Here is an 18,461-nt window from a genome sequence, read left to right on the forward strand (position 1 = left end):
GTTTTTGTTTCAATAAAATCAGTGTTTTATCAGCAGGAGATTATCACTAGAGGACTAGGTGGCTTGTACTCTAACTCCTAGTCTAACCCCCGCCCCAACAACAGATTAGCATCTTTCTGGCAATTTATAATGTATACAGAAAGCTGCCAATCAGTGGTATGGGTGGGGTTATAGAGGGCTCAGCATACAGAGAACTGATACATCTGCAGCAAAGAAAACGGATCCTAATGTAAGTGATACATCACTGGAATAAGGTCTATGTCCCTACATTATGCTGCTGTCTAATTATGTAGCAAAAACCTGTTGACAATCCCAAATTTCCCAAGAGAAAAAAAGTATTACTTTTCAAAATTACATCGGAAATACCATATGAATCCCATCTTATACAACAAATGTAAGAAACTAAGTTTTACTGTATACTTTTTTCATTAAAGAGTAACTCGTTTTAATTTTCATTTCATAAATTAATAATACATTTAAAAATAGGAAATTTTGTAATATGTAAATCATAGAAATCTGCTTCTATCTCTGCCAGGACTGATCATTTGTAGTCAAAATTCTCAACTAATGGGTAAAATCTATTCAGTAAAGACAGATTTTTACATTACTGCATAGAATCTTATCAGTAGCAGCTGCCATCTCCGATATCATGTAAAAATCTGTCTTCACTGAATACAGATTTTACCTGTGAATTGACAATTTTTATAATGATCGATCAGATCTGGAGGAGAAAGCTGCAGATTTCTCTGATTAGATATATTACAAAGTTGCTTATTTTCATGTGTACTAATCATTTATCAAATAAGAATTCAAACTGGTAACTTTTTAGGGGGAATCTGTCATTATGATTAACCCTTCTAAGCTCGCTATATGGACATGTAGGTCATAGGAAATGGAAGAGAATGATACTTTGATATCTGTAATCTGATGTCTTATTCCACATTTTTATTATATGTAAATGAGCTGATAAGAGTTATGGCCCAGACACTGATCTGCATGAGAATCTGCCTCCAGAGATTATTTTAAATAGAAGGGGTCGTACCCATGTGATGTGTAATAGTTACCAGTGTGATGGATAATGGTTACCAGTGTGATGGATAATGGTTACCAGTGTGATGTGTAATAGTTACCAGTGTGATGTGTAATAGTTACCAGTGTGATGTATAATGGTTACCAGTGTGATGTTTAATAGTTACCAGTGTGATGTGTAATAGTTACCAGTGTGATGTATAATGGTTACCAGTGTGATGTGTAATGGTTACCATTGTGATGTATAATGGCCGCTCTCTGCTCCCCTGATCTCACTGCAGAGCTGTGTGTGATTATACCTGACACATCTGCAGGCTCCACTCAGCTTCCCTCTTACAGGCAGACAGGGCTTCAATATTGTTACAATACAGCAGAGCTGTGAGAGCTGCAGCGAATATGTGTTGTAAGAAAACAAAGTTCATTTCTCATGTTCTGTGTTGGTTACATGTCTCACACTGGAACCCCTCTTTCATGTAAAATAATCTCTGGAGGCAGATTCTCTGGGAGATCAGTGTCCACCCCATAGCCTGGAAAGATCATTTACATATAAGAAAAACATGGACGTCTCTGGAATAAGACTTCAGATCACAGATATCAATCTATAATTTCATTCAGCTTCTTATAACCTACTAGCCCATATACAGTAGATGGCTTAGGAGGGTTGATCTGACAGATTCCCTTTAAAGAAACAGTTCCTAGAAATACTCCCAGAGCTGCTTCATAAGGAGAAACTACAATTCAGGGACGCACATATAATTGGTTCAACATGTGCAGCCACACAGGGGCCCAAGAGGTAAGGGGGTTCATTTACTATTTCCAAAGAAGGTGGAATTGTACATTTTGATGCGCTATTGGACTGCAAAGGGTTAAAATACTGTTCTTGCACAGGGGGCCTCTTCTGTCAGTGCCTGCCAGTGCTGCAATTACAGTGCTACATAAGCTGAAAACATATAACAAACAGATACGGTAATTAGTTCTATAGCTTAGGGATGTTTAATGATTGAACATAGTGTGTAGAGTAAAGTGACCTTACTGGTAAATTGTGACAATTTGGCTCTATGTCTTCAGGCAGTGATGGGCCATTATGATATAGTGTAGTTATCACAATGCAGCTGCTTTGCATTTATATGGACACAAGAAGAATTATATAGTGAAATAAATCCTTAAAATAAGAATAGAAACCTGGCTAGTAGAAGTGCATGTTACAGAGAATGAGACATCAGAAGTCTGATGTCATACTCAAAATTAATGGCTTGCACAATAGAACCTGTAAAGAAATAAATAAATAATATATACAATTACATATGCATACAGCCGGTTAAATCAGTATTGAACACGGTACCAATTTTCTAAGAAAATGCATTTCTAAAGGTTCTATTGACATGAAACTCTCACAAGATTTCGGTAACAACCCATCCAAGCTACACAGGCAAAGAAATCAAACCATAGATATCCATAAATTAAGTTATGTGTAATTAATAGTGACGAGCCCAATGTTAGTCTATGGGAAACGCAAGCCTTTTTGCTCAAATGACATGGGAATATCATGGTGAAGACCCCTGGAAGCATTTCTGACTCCCAGGTCACTACTGTGAACAATGCTGTCAGAGTCTTACGCCACTTTTACAGGCGCACAATAAAACATACAAAAACGAAACCAAAATGAATTTTCCTGGGAAATATGTTAAGGAACATCCTTTCCAGGGTAATGATTTGTATGTAAGGCAAAATAAATAACCGAAAACAAAAATGTTCCTCCACCACTTGGGCTATGTTCACATGTAGCGTTTTTGATGCTTTTTTAACTTTAGCATTGCTTTCAACCAAGACAAATGCATTCACTGGGAAATGTCTTTTTAACATTTTACAACCTTATCTGGCCATGTGGTGTGTGACACATCATCAGACATATCCTGTTTCATTTATGAAGGAGGGACTCTGAAAGTCATAAAGCCTATTTTTATAGGGCCATCAGGCGGCCTTTACTATTCTTAAAGATCCAGCAGTTGGTCCTCACTATTCTTGGAGAGCCTTCAGCCGGTTATGCTTTGTTGTTCCCCTTATTAAACAGTGGGTCTCCTATACTGTTATTGCCTGTGCATTGAATGCAAAGCCTGCCCCAAATTTGGACGCACCAATTAAAATTAATTTCCCATTATTACTCATTTGGTACTCCCATACTGTTTGCCTATGCATTGAATGCAATGCCTGCCCTACCCCAAAGTTACACGCACCCCAATAACCCTTTGAACAGACGTCCTGGATGGCCACATCAAACCAAAGTTCCCATTATTACTTATTTGGTACTCCCATACTGTTTGCCTATGCATTGAATGCAAGGCCTGCCCTGCACCAAAAGTTACACGCACCCCAATAACCTTTTGAACAGACGTCCTGGATGGGCATATGAAACCAAAGTTCCCATTATTATTTATTTGGTACTCCCATACTGTTTGCCCATGAAGTGAATGCAAGGCCTGTTCCAAATTTGGACGCAACCCAATAACCCATTGAACAGTCGTTCTGGATGGCCACATGAAACCAAAGTTCCCATTATTATTCATTTGGTACTCCCATACTGTTTGCCCATGAAGTGAATGCAAGGCCTGCCCCAAATTTGGATGCACCCCAATAACTCATTGAACAGACATCCTAGATGGCCACATTAAACCAAAGTTCCCTTTATTATTAATTTGGTACTCCCATACTGTTTGCCGATGAAGTGAATGCAAGGCCTGCTCCAAATTTGGACGCACCCCAATAACCCATTGTACAGACATCCTGGATGGCCACACGAAACCAAAGTTCCCATTATTACTTATTTGGTACTCCCTTACTGTTTGCCTATGCATTGAATGCAAGGCCAGCCCTGCTCCAAAGTTACATGCACTCCAATAACTATTTGAACACACGTCCTGGATAGCCACATGAAACCAAAGTTCCCATGAAGTGAATGTAAGGCCTGCTTCAAATTTGGACGCATCCCAATAACCCTTTCAACAGATGCCCTTGATGACCACATGAAACCAAAGTTCCCATTATTATTCATTTGGTACTCCCATACTGATTGCCTATGCAGTGTTTTGCAGTGTTGAGGGCTCAAGAACCTGCATTGGAGCATTGCAGTGCTAAGGCTGAATAAACTGCATTGGTGAATTGCAGTGGTGAGCCTGAAGAACCTGCAGTGGACAATTGAAGCATTGAGGCTGAAGAACCTGTATTGGAGCATTGCAGTGTTGAGGTTGAAGAAACTGCAGTGGAAGATTCCAGTGTTGAGGCTGAAGAACCTGCATTGGTGAATTGCAGTGGTGAGCCTAAAGAACCTGCAGTGGACAATTGCAGTATTGAGGCTGAAGACATGGCAGTGGAGCATTGCAGTGTTGAGGCTGAACACCGGGCAGTGGAGCATTGCAGTGTTGAGGCTGAAGAACCTACATTGGAGAATTGCATTGTTGAGGTTGAGGACCTGGCAGTGGAGAATGTCAGTGTTGAGGCTGAAATACCTGCAGTGGAGAATTTCAGTGTTGAGGCTGAAGAACCTGCAGTGGAGAATTGCAATGTTGAAGCTGAAGAACCTGCATTGGAGAATTGCAGTGTTGAGCCTAAGGAACCAGCATTGGAGCATTTCAGTGTTGAGCCTGAAGAACCTGCATTGGAGAATTGCATTTTTGAAGCTGACCAACCCATACAGTTCCCATTATTAGGAAGTGGGTCTCCCACACTGTTTGCCTATGCAGTGAATGCAAGGCCTGCCCAAAAGTTGAACGCACCCCAATACCCTTTGGAAGAGACGTGGAGGAGGGACTCTTAAAAATCTGTTCCCATTACAAAGGAGCAGGTCTCCTATACTTGTAATGCCCATGCAGTAAGTGTATGGGCTGACAAACATTTTCCCCTGGGTGTATACATCAACACACTGTCTCAAAAATTTGTTTACGGGCATCATAAACACCCTTTACAACAATAATGGGGGTGTTGCATCACAGAGCATGGTCACCATGGTGATCTAGTGGAGGTGGATGATAAGAATGAGGAAAAGGAGGAGGACAACAGCAAATAGCCAAAATCAGGAAGCGTATACCCATGTGTGGGTGTGAATAGGTGCATGGGAATAGACCTCCCAAAAAAAAGACACTGGATTTGACTTTATGTTACGCTGCTATCATTCGGTGGTGTAGAGAAGTCGCATTTTCAGTTGACAGGTGGATGCGCTTATCAGTTATAATTCCACCAGCGGCACTAAAAACCCGCTCTGACAAAATGCTAGCGGCAGGGTAGTTCAGGACATCCAAGGCATAGTTCAGGACATCCAAGGCATAGAGAACCATTTCATGCCATGTGTCCAGCTTGGATACCCAATAATTATAAGGCACAGAGGAATCATGGAGGACGTTGGTACGGTCAGCAAGGTACTCCCTCAGCATCTTCCAAAACTTTGCACTCCTTGTGAGAGTACCCCGCGCCTCAGGGTCAGTGCGATGGAAGGGTCTGAGAAAAGTCTCTCAGAACTTTGCCAGTGTTCCCCTGCTTCTGCTGGATTGGAGTTGACTCTTTCGCCTGTACTCCTTGGTTTTCCCACAAAGTGTCACCTCTGCTGCCAGCGTTTTCAGATGGGAATTTTTTAAATAATTCCACAACAAGGCCCCTCTGGTACTGCACCATTTTAGTACACCTGTCTGCTTCTGGAATAAGAGATAGAAAGTTCTCCTTGTAGCATGGGTCTAGAAGTGTCATTACCAACCAGTAATGACTGTCACCCAAAATTTTGAGAAACCAAAGGCTCACGGGAAAGGCAGCATAACATAAACTCAGCCATGTGTGCCAGACTGCTAACAGGCAAGACTTCCATGTCCTCACCAATTGAACGACTGACCATGCTCTCCTCCTCCTCCTCCTCCCTGTCCTCTGGCCATCCACGCTGAACAGAAAGTATGACAGTTGTGCTTGTAGTACCATCTATAGTGCATGAAACTAGCTCGTGTTCTTCCTCCTCCTCTTCCTCACTGTCACCTAATCCACGTTGGGATGAGATGAGGCTGGGCTGTATGTAATCACCCTGTATGGTTCCTTGCTTTGATTGTGAGCAGAGAGCGTTTCAGAAAACAATGAAGTAGGATGGTGACGCTAACTATGGCGTCATCACCGCTCACCATCTTGGTGGAGTCCTCAAAGTTTTGGGGGATGGTACATATGTTTGACATCCATGTCCACTACTGAGGTCTTATGTGAGGAGTCTGAACTGAATATTGATGGCCTTGTTGATGCTGGTAGTCAACAACTGCCTTCTTCTGCTCACAAATCCTTTCCAACATATGCAGTGTAGAGTTCCAATGCGTGGGGACAGCAGTCGGTGAGCTGGAAGCTGCAAACGCTGCTGAAGCATAGCAAGGGTGGCGGAAGCTGTAGCTTTCTAAAATGGGCACACAGGCGGCGTACTTTCACAAGCAGATCTGGAAGCTCCGGGTAGCTTTTGAGAAACCGTTGAACAACAAGGTTAAGCACATGGGCCAGGCATTGTATGTGTGTGAGCTTGCCTCACTTCAAAGCCACCACAAGGTTCTGGCCATTGTTACACATGACCATGCCTGGCTGTAGGTTCAGAGGTGTCAGCCACTGATCTGCCTGCTCTTTCAGAGCTGACCACAATTCTTTAGCATTGTGCAGTTTGTCCCCTAAGCATATTAGCTTCAGCACAGCCTGTTGCCGCTTGACTGAGGCAGTGCTGCAGTGCTTCCTGCTTGTGACTAATGTGGTCATTTCGGAGATGGAGGCTGAAGAGGAGGTGCAGGAGCTGTAGACTGTGGGGTAAGCCCTGATTGACATAGAGCCCGCAATCCTCGGCATCGGGAGGATGTGTGCCATCCCAAGGTCCGACTGGGTGCCGGCTTCCACTATATTAACCCAGTGTGCTGTCAGCGAGATGTACCGTCCCTGCCGACAAGCACTTGTCCACGTGTCCGTGGTTAGGTGAACTTTCCCAGTAACTGCATTGTTGAGGGTACGGCTAATGTTGTGGGACACGTGCTTGTGTAAGGCGGGAGAAATAGTGGCAGCTGCGAACCGAGTACCGAGGGATGGCCGCCGCTATCAGGTTGCGGAAAGCTTCCTTCTTGCGCTTGCATTCCAATGACTGGGGTATGGACAACTGAACGCTGCACTGGGACAAAGACGTGCTTGATGATGGTGCTAGTTGAGTGTATGTAACAACAGGTGCAGGGTAGAAGGCATCTTTGCATGCACCACAGACAGGGGATTGGCTTTCACACACAACTGCGGAAGAAGCAGAGGTGTCACCCACAAAGTCGGGTGCTTTGCTGGCAAGTTCCTGATCATGCCAGTGGTGGTGAGGCAGATAGTTTTGCTACCCCTGCTGATGCTGGCATGGCAGGTGGTGCAAATGGCCTTTTTGGGGTTATCGGCAGTCTTTAAAAAGCAACCAGACTCGGGAAGACCTAACAGTTGGACTGGCAACTTCCGTCGTGTTGATGTTACGAGGAACAGTTGCCCGCCTTCTGTCTGCGGCCACAACACTGCTTCCTGCCTGTTGGGGTGCTATACCTCCCTCCACCTGCCCCCGTGTGCTGCTGTCCTCCCTCTGCATGTCCCCCTGCCAGCTTGAGTCAGTTACTATATCATCCACAACCTCATCCTCCACTTCCACACCCTGGTCCTTCTTCTGACTTTGTCAGCTGTGTCTCATCATCATCCACCTCTTGTGACACGTTTTCACCATCTCCTTCATCTGACCATGGCTGCTCAAATATTTGGGCATCGCTACATGCGATCTCCTCTTGCCCCGCTTCAAGTGGACCGGGCGAGAGGCCAGAATCCATAAATGGAAAAGTGAACAGCTCTTCACAGTGTCCAAGTGTGGGATCAGTTGTCTCCGGGTGCTCGGCATGGTGGGAGGAAGGAGGATCAGGGTGAGGAATATGCGGTCCAGACTCACGGCTACTCAGACTTGACCGTGTGGAAGACAGAGTGGTAGTGTTGGTGTTGGCAAAGTTACTGGAAGCATTATCCACTATCCAACCAACAACCTTTTGACACTGCTCTGGGTTCAATAGTGGTGTGCTGCGGTCCCCTAGTAATTGGGACAGGAAGGTCGGGCAAGAAGATGTGGGTGTTTGTTGTGGCACAATTTCAGCTTGCCCACGGCCTCGGCCTCTCCATGCACCATCACATCCACTTCCCCGTCCCTTGCCTTGCACATTTTAAATGGAGTACAACATTTTTCACGTTCAGTACACATGACTGAATTTGTAGTGAACTTATATGTGATCCATGTGCGGGAAAACCACAGTTTAAAATATCTGGTCGGTAATTAAGCACTGATCTGTGAGGCCTGTGACGGAGATACCCCACTTTCAAATATCTGGTCTGTAGGTTTTTTTTTTACAGCAAACTCGTGTCAATAACTAGGCTAAGGTTGGTTTCACATTTGCGTTTTTTTGTGCTGCGTTTTTGCGCATACGTGCGCATGCGTTTTTCCCCCTATATTTACCATGGGTGCGCATACGTGCGTGTTGGCATGCGCACGTATGCGTTTTTCGTGCGCTGCGTTTTTTTATGGTGTGCGTCCTTACTTTCCAGACGCTACATGTTGCATTTTTTGGTCCGCTCAACCGCTTAAAAGAAACGTATGCGCACGTTTTGCGCAAAATTACCATTATGGTCTATGGGTGCACATACGTGCGCATTGGCATGCGCATGTATGCTTTTTTTTGCGTATGCGTTTTTTTGGTGTCCATTGGTTAGACTAGTTATAAAAATTCCCACCTAAAAAAACTTCATGTCTATATAAAAGGAGCCGTCTGCCAGCACTGTACCATAACTATAGAGACAACCTGGAGAGCAAAAAGACTGGAAAAGAAGACCCCATTTTCAATTCCAGCTTCAGCGGCAAGAATGTGAGTATTATTACATCTAAAAAATGTATGCCTGTCCTTTTAAATTGTATATGTACTAATGCTTTGTATTATTTTTACATGCAGTATGTCTTCGGAATCGGAATATTCACCATCCTGGCAGGAACTGGCGCAAGCAGACCGTGAGGTGATGATTTTTGTGCGTTTGGTAAGTATATCTGCTGCTTCTGAAAATCTCTAACGTTTGTTGGGTTTTTTTCAGACATCGTCATCTTCAGCGGACGCGACTAGTGAGGGCGAATGGCATGAGCAGCCAAGCCAAGTCCCAGTGGTGATACGGAATGTAAATATCAAACGATTTGTAATGTTCTTTATTTTTTATCTTCTATATTTCCTCTTTTCTGGATCTTTTTTGTAACTTTTTAGTCACACAAAATTAGAATATTCTAATGAATGTGTTTTGTCTAGGTTCCACAACGGGATGAAGACGTCTACCTGGATAATGAGCACCTTATCCGCCTAGTCCAGGAGCGTGTGCCGTTGTGGGACAGCCGTGACCGGCTGTACAAGGACAATGTGGTGAACCGGAGGCTATGGAATGAGGTGGCCGCAGCGTTGATGGATGGCTGGGACAGCGCCACTGCATCCTCCAAAAAGGCGTTTAGTAAGTATTTCCGTGCTCTGTTATGCCGCAGTGACTATTGTCCTTGATGGCACTGTTGGGTTTCCTGCTAGATATATTCTATCAGGAAACCCAACAGTGTCATCTGGCTCAACAGTGACTGCTTTGGGTATTGTATTGCTGTCTTGTGCCGCAGTGACTATTGTCCTTGATGGCACTGTTGGGTTTCCTGCTAGATATATTCTAGCAGGAAACCCAACAGTGTCATCTGGCTCAACAGTGACTGCTTTGGGTATTGTATTGCTGTCTTGTGCCGCAGTGACTATTGTCCTTGATGGCACTGTTGGGTTTCGTGCTAGATATATTCTAGCAGGAAACCCAACAGTGTCATCTGGCTCAGCAGTGACTGCTTTGGGTATTGTATTGCTGTCTTGTGCCGCATTGACTCTTGTTCGTGATAGCACTGTTGGGTTTAGAGATAGCATATGTCGTGTACCAAACACAATTGTTAAATGTTGTCTGTTTGTTTTTCCAACAGTGGACAAAGACCGAACACGTTGGCGCTCGATCAAAGACCGCTTCAACAGTGATGTTTGTGCTGAGGGCCAGGTTCGCAGTGGTTTAGCGTTAAGGACAAGAACAAGATACCGGTACTATCAAGCGTTGCAGTTCCTAAGACCGGTCCTTGCCACCAGATCGTAAGTATTATAATTTTTTGGTTTTTATTTTTATTAATCTGTGTTTTTCTAATCCACAGCTGATGCTTCTTGTAAAGGCAAGATAGTAATGATTTTCCTTTCTTCCACAGCACCTGGAGCAGCTCCCTGCAACCTGGCCCTGGAGCGGTCCTTCATCGGACGTCCTCTGACCCGTCCCAGCCATCCGACAGCCAGGAAGCACCTTGCAGGTCAGCCACACAGACAGCTGGTGACCAGGAAGCTGGTCCATCAGGTGTTCCCCTGTCCCAGGTCTCTGCCACTGGTTATGCGGGCACTACCCGCCAGCGGCAGAGGGCCTTGGACAGGAATGTCTTGCCCGAGTTTATGCACTTGAGCGAGGCCTTTAATGCCAGCCTCAAGTCGCTGTCAGACAGAGTGGAAAGTGGTTTTTCACTCATGGAACGTGGTTTTAACCACATGGAACACCGCTTCCATTCTGTTGAACAGCGCCTTGACCGTCTGGAGGCCGACCTCAACAGACCAGCGCACCATTTTTTTAGTAAGATTGAAAAGGGCATGGCGGAACACCTTAGTCCTGAGCAACAGCTGAGTGTGCTGCAGGCCTGCAACAATGCTTTCTTGCAGGCTATGCAGCATAATCGGTACGGGTAACAGTCAGTGGTGTCATTTCCAACTGTGCCACCATTGACTCGCTTCACCTCACTACCGACTTGTGCTGCATACCACTGCACGGACACCTCTATTCAAAGCCAGGACACCCACCATTACACCACCACAAGTCTGAGTGCTGCTGGTCACTTCACCGACACCACCATGGCAAGCGCTGCTCCTGTCTAGAGCACCACCGCCACCCCCATGCATGCTTGGAGCACAGCCACAGTAACCACTCCTCAAACGTGGAACAGCCCTGCCGCAAACACTACAACATGTAGTAGCCCTGCCACCACCACTCCGCAAACCTGGACTATCACTGCCGCCACCAGTCCTCCTGCAAGGACGAGCACTGCCACCGCCACCACAGAGGATCAGCAGCAGCCACAGCAGCAGCAGCCACAGCAGCAGCAGCATGCACAGCAGCAGGCACAGCACCAGCCACAGCAGCAGACGGGGGACCCACATTCCTTATTTGCCCAAAGTTCCAGGTGGCGCCAACAATCAAGGCGGGCATTGGGCCCAAGTAGGTTCAGGCAGGCCAGTTTAAGGAGACAAATAGTTAGGACCACTGTAGCTGAACCTCTGTCCTCTCCTTCTAGTGTATCTAGTTCCATTCCCATAACTGGACTCCCTTCCCCCACAAGTTTTGTTGCCACTTCCCCTAGAACACCTTCATCGACTATAAGCTGTTCATCTTCACTGCACACCCCCAACTTGCAATCATCTGACCTCAAACGCAGAAAAAAATAAAGTTTTTTTATAATTTTTTTGGTTAAAAATAAATTTATATTTCTGGTTCACCATAACAAAGTTTGATTACTGTTTTTGGCGCCGCCTACACACACTGCGCCGTACACACAATGAGCCTTAAACTTTGCAAGGTGTCATAAAAAGTGTTTTGAGGATTGGCTGTTTTTACCATCCTCATTTCACTTATTGTGATACTAGGCAAGGGGGATTATAGATATATCCTGTAATTAACAACATACTCTTATTACGCGTGTGTTGAATCCACTGATGGGTAAAATACACGTCATATGTTAAATACCAAGGCCTAGTATACTAACTAGAGTTGACCGACTAGGATCTGGTTTCATGAAACACAAACTGGTGAAACTCGGGCAAAAGAAAGTCGAGTTTCGTGCGAAACCCTACCACAATGTTAGTTAATGGGAAATAAAAGTCGACATTGAGCGAATTACATTCATCCACTCAATGCAGACTTTTATTCCCCATTGACTTGCATTATGGTCGGGTTTTCAACGAAACTCTGACTTTTTTTCCACTAGTCGGACCAGTTTCATTTAAAACGAATTTGCTTTCATGAAACCCGATTCTACCACAGTCACTCAACTCTTATCATAACTATTTATCAATCATGGCCAGGTTAATATACATATCATATTTAACCTGCAGCGTTGCTTACGTACCAATATATTTCACGCAGACTAGCGATGCTGCAGTTTAACTCATATGTGTATTTACCTGCCCAGGTGTGAGAACATCATGAATTCACAGGTATACATGGGAAGTTTTTTATTTTATTGGAGTGTAAAAAACATAGTGCACTCGGTACTGGTATCAAAACAGGTTTTTTATTAACATACACACATGAAAACATTTTTACACCATTTCATCTTGCCAGTGCACCCGTCCTACATCAGAGATAAAGTAGGCCGCAAATTGGTCCCTCATTTGGCCAACTTCAACGGATGACCTGAGAGGGTGCTGAGTGAATTCAGGCAATGGGTTAGGAGCAGCATCATCGAGTTCAAAGGTCGGGTGCTCTTTAGCCATCATAAAATTATGTAGAACCACAAACGCCTTCACCACCTCATCCACTGTTTCAAGTTTAAGATTAATGGCTGTGCCGAGAATTCGCCATCTGGAGACAAGAATCCCAAAAGCACGCTCTACAGTTCTTCTGGCCCTGGTCAGCCTGTAATTAAAGATTTTTTTGGTGTGGTCCAAGTCAGGGCTGGAGTAGGGTTTCAGTAGGTTTGCGCACATTTGAAAAGCCTCATCCCTAACTATTACAAAGGGCAGTGGCGGAGCTTCGGTGTGGGGAAGAGGCCGTGGCATAGGGAAATTAAATTGGTGACCATACAACCTCCGGCCCATGTCTGAGTTTTTAAAAGCCTGTCAGTCATTACCACGGCCAAATGCTCCAATGTCCACTGCTGCAAACATACATCCGGCATCCGCAATGGCCATGAGTACTATTGAAAAATACTTTTTGTAATTATAGTACTCAGATCCAGTTCTTTTGGGTTTGATCATCCGTATGTGTTTACCATCAACAGCTCCCAAACAGTTGGGGAAATTGCAGACTGTCCTGAATTTGTCAGCAATTTCCATCCACTTTTCAGCGGTGGGCAGGAGCATAAATTCGGGACAAAGAATGTTCCAGAGAGCCCGGCAGGTGTCCGCAACAATTCCAGACAAGGTAGAGATTCCAATACGGTACTGGAAGTGTAGTGAAGATAGGGTCTCTCCAGTCGCCAGGAATCTGTGAAACAGATAAAGAAGTAAAATTAATATTTCTGTATATGGTTTTTAAAAACTATAAAATAAAAAATAAGTACATTCACAAAAAATAATTAGCCCAGGTTTTGAATTGTATATGTAAAAAAAAAAAACATTACCCCACCCCTTGGTTTTTAAATATTACGTACCGTAATGTCACCAGGAGCCGTTCCTCAGGAGGAATCGCACGACGGAGCTGTGTGTCCTGTCTCCGGATGGATTCTTGGACACGAGCAAGCAAATCCCTGAAGCTTTCTTGGGACATCCGGATATAATCTGTAAATTTCTCCGGGTTTGCCTGTAGCTCACTGTAGAGGGTGTGGTACGCCCCACGGCTCTCCCGGAGTTCAACAATCGGATGTATCCACATACGCCGCCGCTGCCGTCTTCGCTGTCTCTCTCTCTTCCTTTGTTCATGGCAAGCAACTGCATATGCCCTAGCCATCGCGATGTCCAAATCCAAGTTGAAGTGAAAACTCTTCCAGCGCAGATCCATGTTGACACGAGAAAAATCAAGCAAATGTGAAGAATACTGTAGACAGGGTCTATATATTTACATACCACACCTCCACTGACGTCCCATTGGTCGTGTGTGTTGCAAGATTGTTATCTAAATTTTTTTCTAGGTGAGGACAAACAATGTACAAAAAACACAAGCGCACTAAAAACGCATACAAACGCTGCGTTTTTTTTCCTGCATGTGCATAAAAATGCTTGAAAAAACGCAGCGTTTGTATGTGTTTTTTCACGCGTTTGTGTGTGCAAAAAACGCACCACAAAAAAACGCAAGTGTGAAAGTAGCCTAAGACACAGCAAACAAATTGCAATGGAGGCCTGAAATGGCACAATTTTGAGCTCACTGATATGTGATGCCTGTGACTAAGATACCCTACTTTCAAATATCTGGCCTGTATTTTTTTTGCAGCAAACGAGTGTCAATAACTAGGCTAAGACACAGCAAAAAAATGCAGTGGAGGCCTGAAATGGCACAATTTTGAACGCACTTATATGTGATGCCTGTGATGGAGATACCCCACTTTCAAATATCTGGCCTGTAGTTTTTTTTCTACAGCGAACTGGTGTCAATAACTAGGCTAAGACACGCAAACAAAATGCATTGGAGGACTGAAATGGCACAATTTTGAGTGCACTGATATGTGAGGCCTGTGACGGAGATACCCCACTTTCAAATATCTGGCTGTAGTTTTTTTACAGCAAACTGGTGTCAATAACCAGGCTAATATACAAATAAAGTCTGCGGAGCCTCATTTAAGCGTCTCAAACACGAGACTAGCCAGATCTTCCTCCAGGGAAGGACCCAGCCAAGGGGTGGCTCCTTTCGGAAACCACCATTACCACCATATTAAGTGGCCCTTTAACCCCTTCCTGACATCAGACGTACTATCCCATCCATGGGACCCGGGCCCCTATGCCCATGGACGGGATAGTACGTCTACCGCTATTAGCGGCGCCCACCCGGAACAATGTGTCAGGGGCGGTCACGGACCGCCCCCGACACGTTAACCCCTTGCACACCGCGATCAAACATGATCGCGGTGTACCGGGGGTTAAAGGGAAGCATCGGCAGGGAGGGGGCTCCCTCCGTGCTTCCCTGAGCCCCCCACGGCAGCGCAATGTGCAGCGCTGCTGCGGGGGGCTCCTTTCCTGCAGGTCCCCGAATCCAAGATGGCGACGGGGGCCTTCGGGGGCCTGCAGGAAGCTGGCTTCCTCAGTGCCTGCAAAGCGCAGGCATGAGGAAGCCTTCTGCACTGCCTGTGACAGATCGCTGATCTGTCACAGTGATCTGTGATGTGACAGATCAGTGATCTGTCACAGGACAGTGATGTCCCACCTGGGACTATTTAATAAAGTTAAAAAAAAATAAAAAAAAGTGTTAAAATAAATTAAAAAAAATCGCCAAATAAATTAGAAAAAAAAAAAAAAATTCCCCCAAATAAATCCATTTTTTGGAAATAAAAAACGTCATCTTGTCCCGCAAAAAACGAGCCACCACACAGCATCATCAGCGGAAAAATATAAAAGTTATAGCTCGCAGAATAAAGCGATGCAAAAATAATTATTTTTTATATAAAATAGTTTTCATTGCATAAAAGCGCCAAAACATAAAAAAACGACCTAAATGAGGTATCGCTGTAATTGTACTGACCCAAAGAATAAAACCGCTTTATCAATTTTACCGCACGCGGAACGGTGTAAACTCACCCCCCCAAAAGAAATTCATGAAACGCTGGTTTTTGTTCATTCTGCGTCCCAAAAATCGGAATAAAAAGCGATCTAAAATTGTCACGTGCCCGAAAATGGTACCAATGAAAACGTCAACTCGTCCCGCAAAAAAAAAGACCTCACATGACTCAGTGGGTCAAAATACGGAAAAATTATAGCTCTCAATATGTGGTGATGCAAAAACTATTTTTACAATAAAAAGCGTCTTTTAGCGTGCGACAGCTACCAAATATAAAAACCGCCATAAATAGTAAATCAAACCCCCCGTTATCACCCCCTTAGTTAGGGAAAAATAATAAAATTAAAAAAATGTATTTATTTCCATTTTTCCGTTAGGGCTAGGGTTAGGGTTAGGGTAGGGTTAGGGCTAGGGCTAGGGTTAGGGCTAGGGTTAGGGTTAGGGCTGAGATTAGGGTTAGGGGTGTGTTGGGGTTCGGGTTGGAGTTAGAATTGGGGGTTTCCACTGTTTGGGCACATCAGGGGCTCTCCAAATGCAACATGGCGTCTGATCTCAATTCCAGCCAATTCTGAGTTGAAAAAGTCAAATGGTGCTCCTTCCCTTCCAAGCTCTGCCATGCGCCCAAACAGTGTTCTACCCCCACATGTAGGGTATCAGCCTACTCAGGTCAAATTGCAAAACAATTTTTGGGGTCCAATTTCTCCTGTTACCCTTAGGAAAATAAAAAATTGGGGGCAAAAATATCATTTTTATGGAAAAAAATGATTTTTTTATTTTCACGCCCAGGCGTTATAAACTTCTGTGAAGCACTTGGGGGTCCAAAGTGCTCACCACACATCTAGATAAGTTCCGTGGGGGGTCTAGTGTCCAAAATGGGGTCACTTGTGGGGAGTTTCAATAGTTTAGGTACATCAGGTGCTCTCCAAACGCACATGACACTCGCAGAACATTCCCTCAAAGTCTGCATTCCAAAACGTCACTACTTCCCTTCCGAGCCCCGACGTGTGTTCATACAGTAGTTTTCTCCCACATATGGGGCGTCAGCGTACTCAGGACAAATTGGACAACAACTTTTGGGGTTCAATTTCTCCTGTTACCCTTGGGAAAATAAAAAAATTGGGGACTAATTGATCATGTTTGTGGAAAAAATACGATTTTTTTATTTTCATGCCCGGGCATTATAAACTTCTGTGAAGCCCTTGGGGGTTCAAAGTGCTCACCACACATCTAGATAAGTTCCTTAGGGGGTCTCGTTTCCAAAATGGGGTCATTTGTGGGGGTTTCCACTGTTTAGGTACATTAGGGGCTCTCCAAAGGCAACATGACACCCGCAGACCATTCCATCAAAGTCTGCATTCCAAAACGTCACTACTTCCCTTCCGAGCCCTGACGTGTGTCCATACAGTAGTTTTCTCCCACATATGGGGTGTCAGCGTACTCAAGACAAATTGGACAACAACTTTTGGGGTCCAATTTCTCCTGTTACCCTTGGGAAAATAAAAAAATTGGGGACTAATTGATCATGTTTGTGGAAAAAATACGATTTTTTTATTTTCATGCCCTGGCATTATAAACTTCTGTGAAGCCTTTGGGTGTTCAAAGTGCTCACCTCACATCTAGATAAGTTCCTTAGGGGGTCTAGTTTTCAAAATGGGGTCATTTGTCGGGGGTTTCCACTGTTTAGGTACATTAGGGGCTCTCCAAAGGCAACATGACACCCGCAGACCATTCCATCAAAGTCTGCATTACTTCCCTTCTGAGCCCCGACGTGTGCCCATACAGTAGTTTTCTCCCACATATGGGGTATCAGCATACTGAGGACAAATTGGACAACAACTTTTGGGGTCCAATTTCTCCTGGTACCCTTGGGAAAATAAAAAAATGGTGACTAAAAGATCATGTTTGTGGAAAAAATACAAATTTTTTATTTTCACGCCCGGGCGTTATAAACTTCTGTGAAGCACTGGGGGGGTTCAAAGTGCTCACCAAACTGGGGGGTTTCCACTGTTTTGGTACATCAGGGGTTTTCCAATCGCGACATGATGTCCGATCTCAATTCCAGCCAAAAACGTCAAATGGCGCTGCTTCCCTTCCGAGCTCTGCCATGCGCCCAAATAGTGGTTTACCCCCACATGTGGGATATCAGCATACTCAGGACAAATTGCACAATAACTTTAATGGTCCTGTTACCCTTGGGAAAATAAAAATTGGGGTGAAAAGATCATTTTTGTGGAAAAAATATGATTTTTTAATTGTACCGCTGTACGTTATAAACTTCTGTAAAGCCCTTGTGGGTTCAAAGTTCTCACCACATATCTAGATAAGTTCCTTGGGGGGTCTACTTTCCAAAATGGGGTCACTTGTAGGGGGTTTCCACTGTTTAGGTACATCAGGGACTCTCCAAACGTGACATGGCGTCCGATCTGAATTCCAGCCAATTTTGCATTGAAAAAGTCAAACGGCGCTCCTTCCATTCTGAGCTCTGCCATGCGCCGAAACAGTCGTTCCCCCCCACATATCAGGTATCAGCGTACTCAGGACAAATTGCACAATAACTTTTGCAGTCCAATTTCTCCTGTTACCCTTGGTAAAATAAAAAAAAATTGAACCTGAAGTATTTTTTTGTGAAAAAAAGTTAGATGTTCATTTTTTTTAGATATTTAAAAAAATTCCTGTGACGCACCTAAAGGGTTAATAAACTTCTTGAATGTGGTTTTGAGCACCTTAAGGGGTGCAGTTTTTAGAATGGTGTCACTTTTGGGTATTTTCTATCATATAGACCCCTCAAAGTGGCTTCAAATGTGATGTGGTCCTAAAAATAAAATGGTGTTGTAAAAATGAGAAATCGCTGGTCAACTTTTAACCCTTATAACTTCCTA

The 18,461-nt window shown here is 44.3% G+C and overlaps 1 protein-coding gene across 3 annotated transcripts in view; it reads right to left on the bottom strand.

Annotated features, from left to right (window-relative positions):
• The window catches only part of MMP17 (matrix metallopeptidase 17), a 253,619-nt gene that overhangs the window by 14,395 nt on the left and 220,763 nt on the right, over window positions 1–18,461 (bottom strand). The window lies entirely within an intron of this gene.

This window comes from Dendrobates tinctorius, unplaced genomic scaffold, assembly GCF_039654945.1.
Source record: "Dendrobates tinctorius isolate UK_male_01 unplaced genomic scaffold, ASM3965494v1 ptg000243l, whole genome shotgun sequence".
Taxonomy (NCBI): Eukaryota; Metazoa; Chordata; class Amphibia; order Anura; family Dendrobatidae; genus Dendrobates; species Dendrobates tinctorius.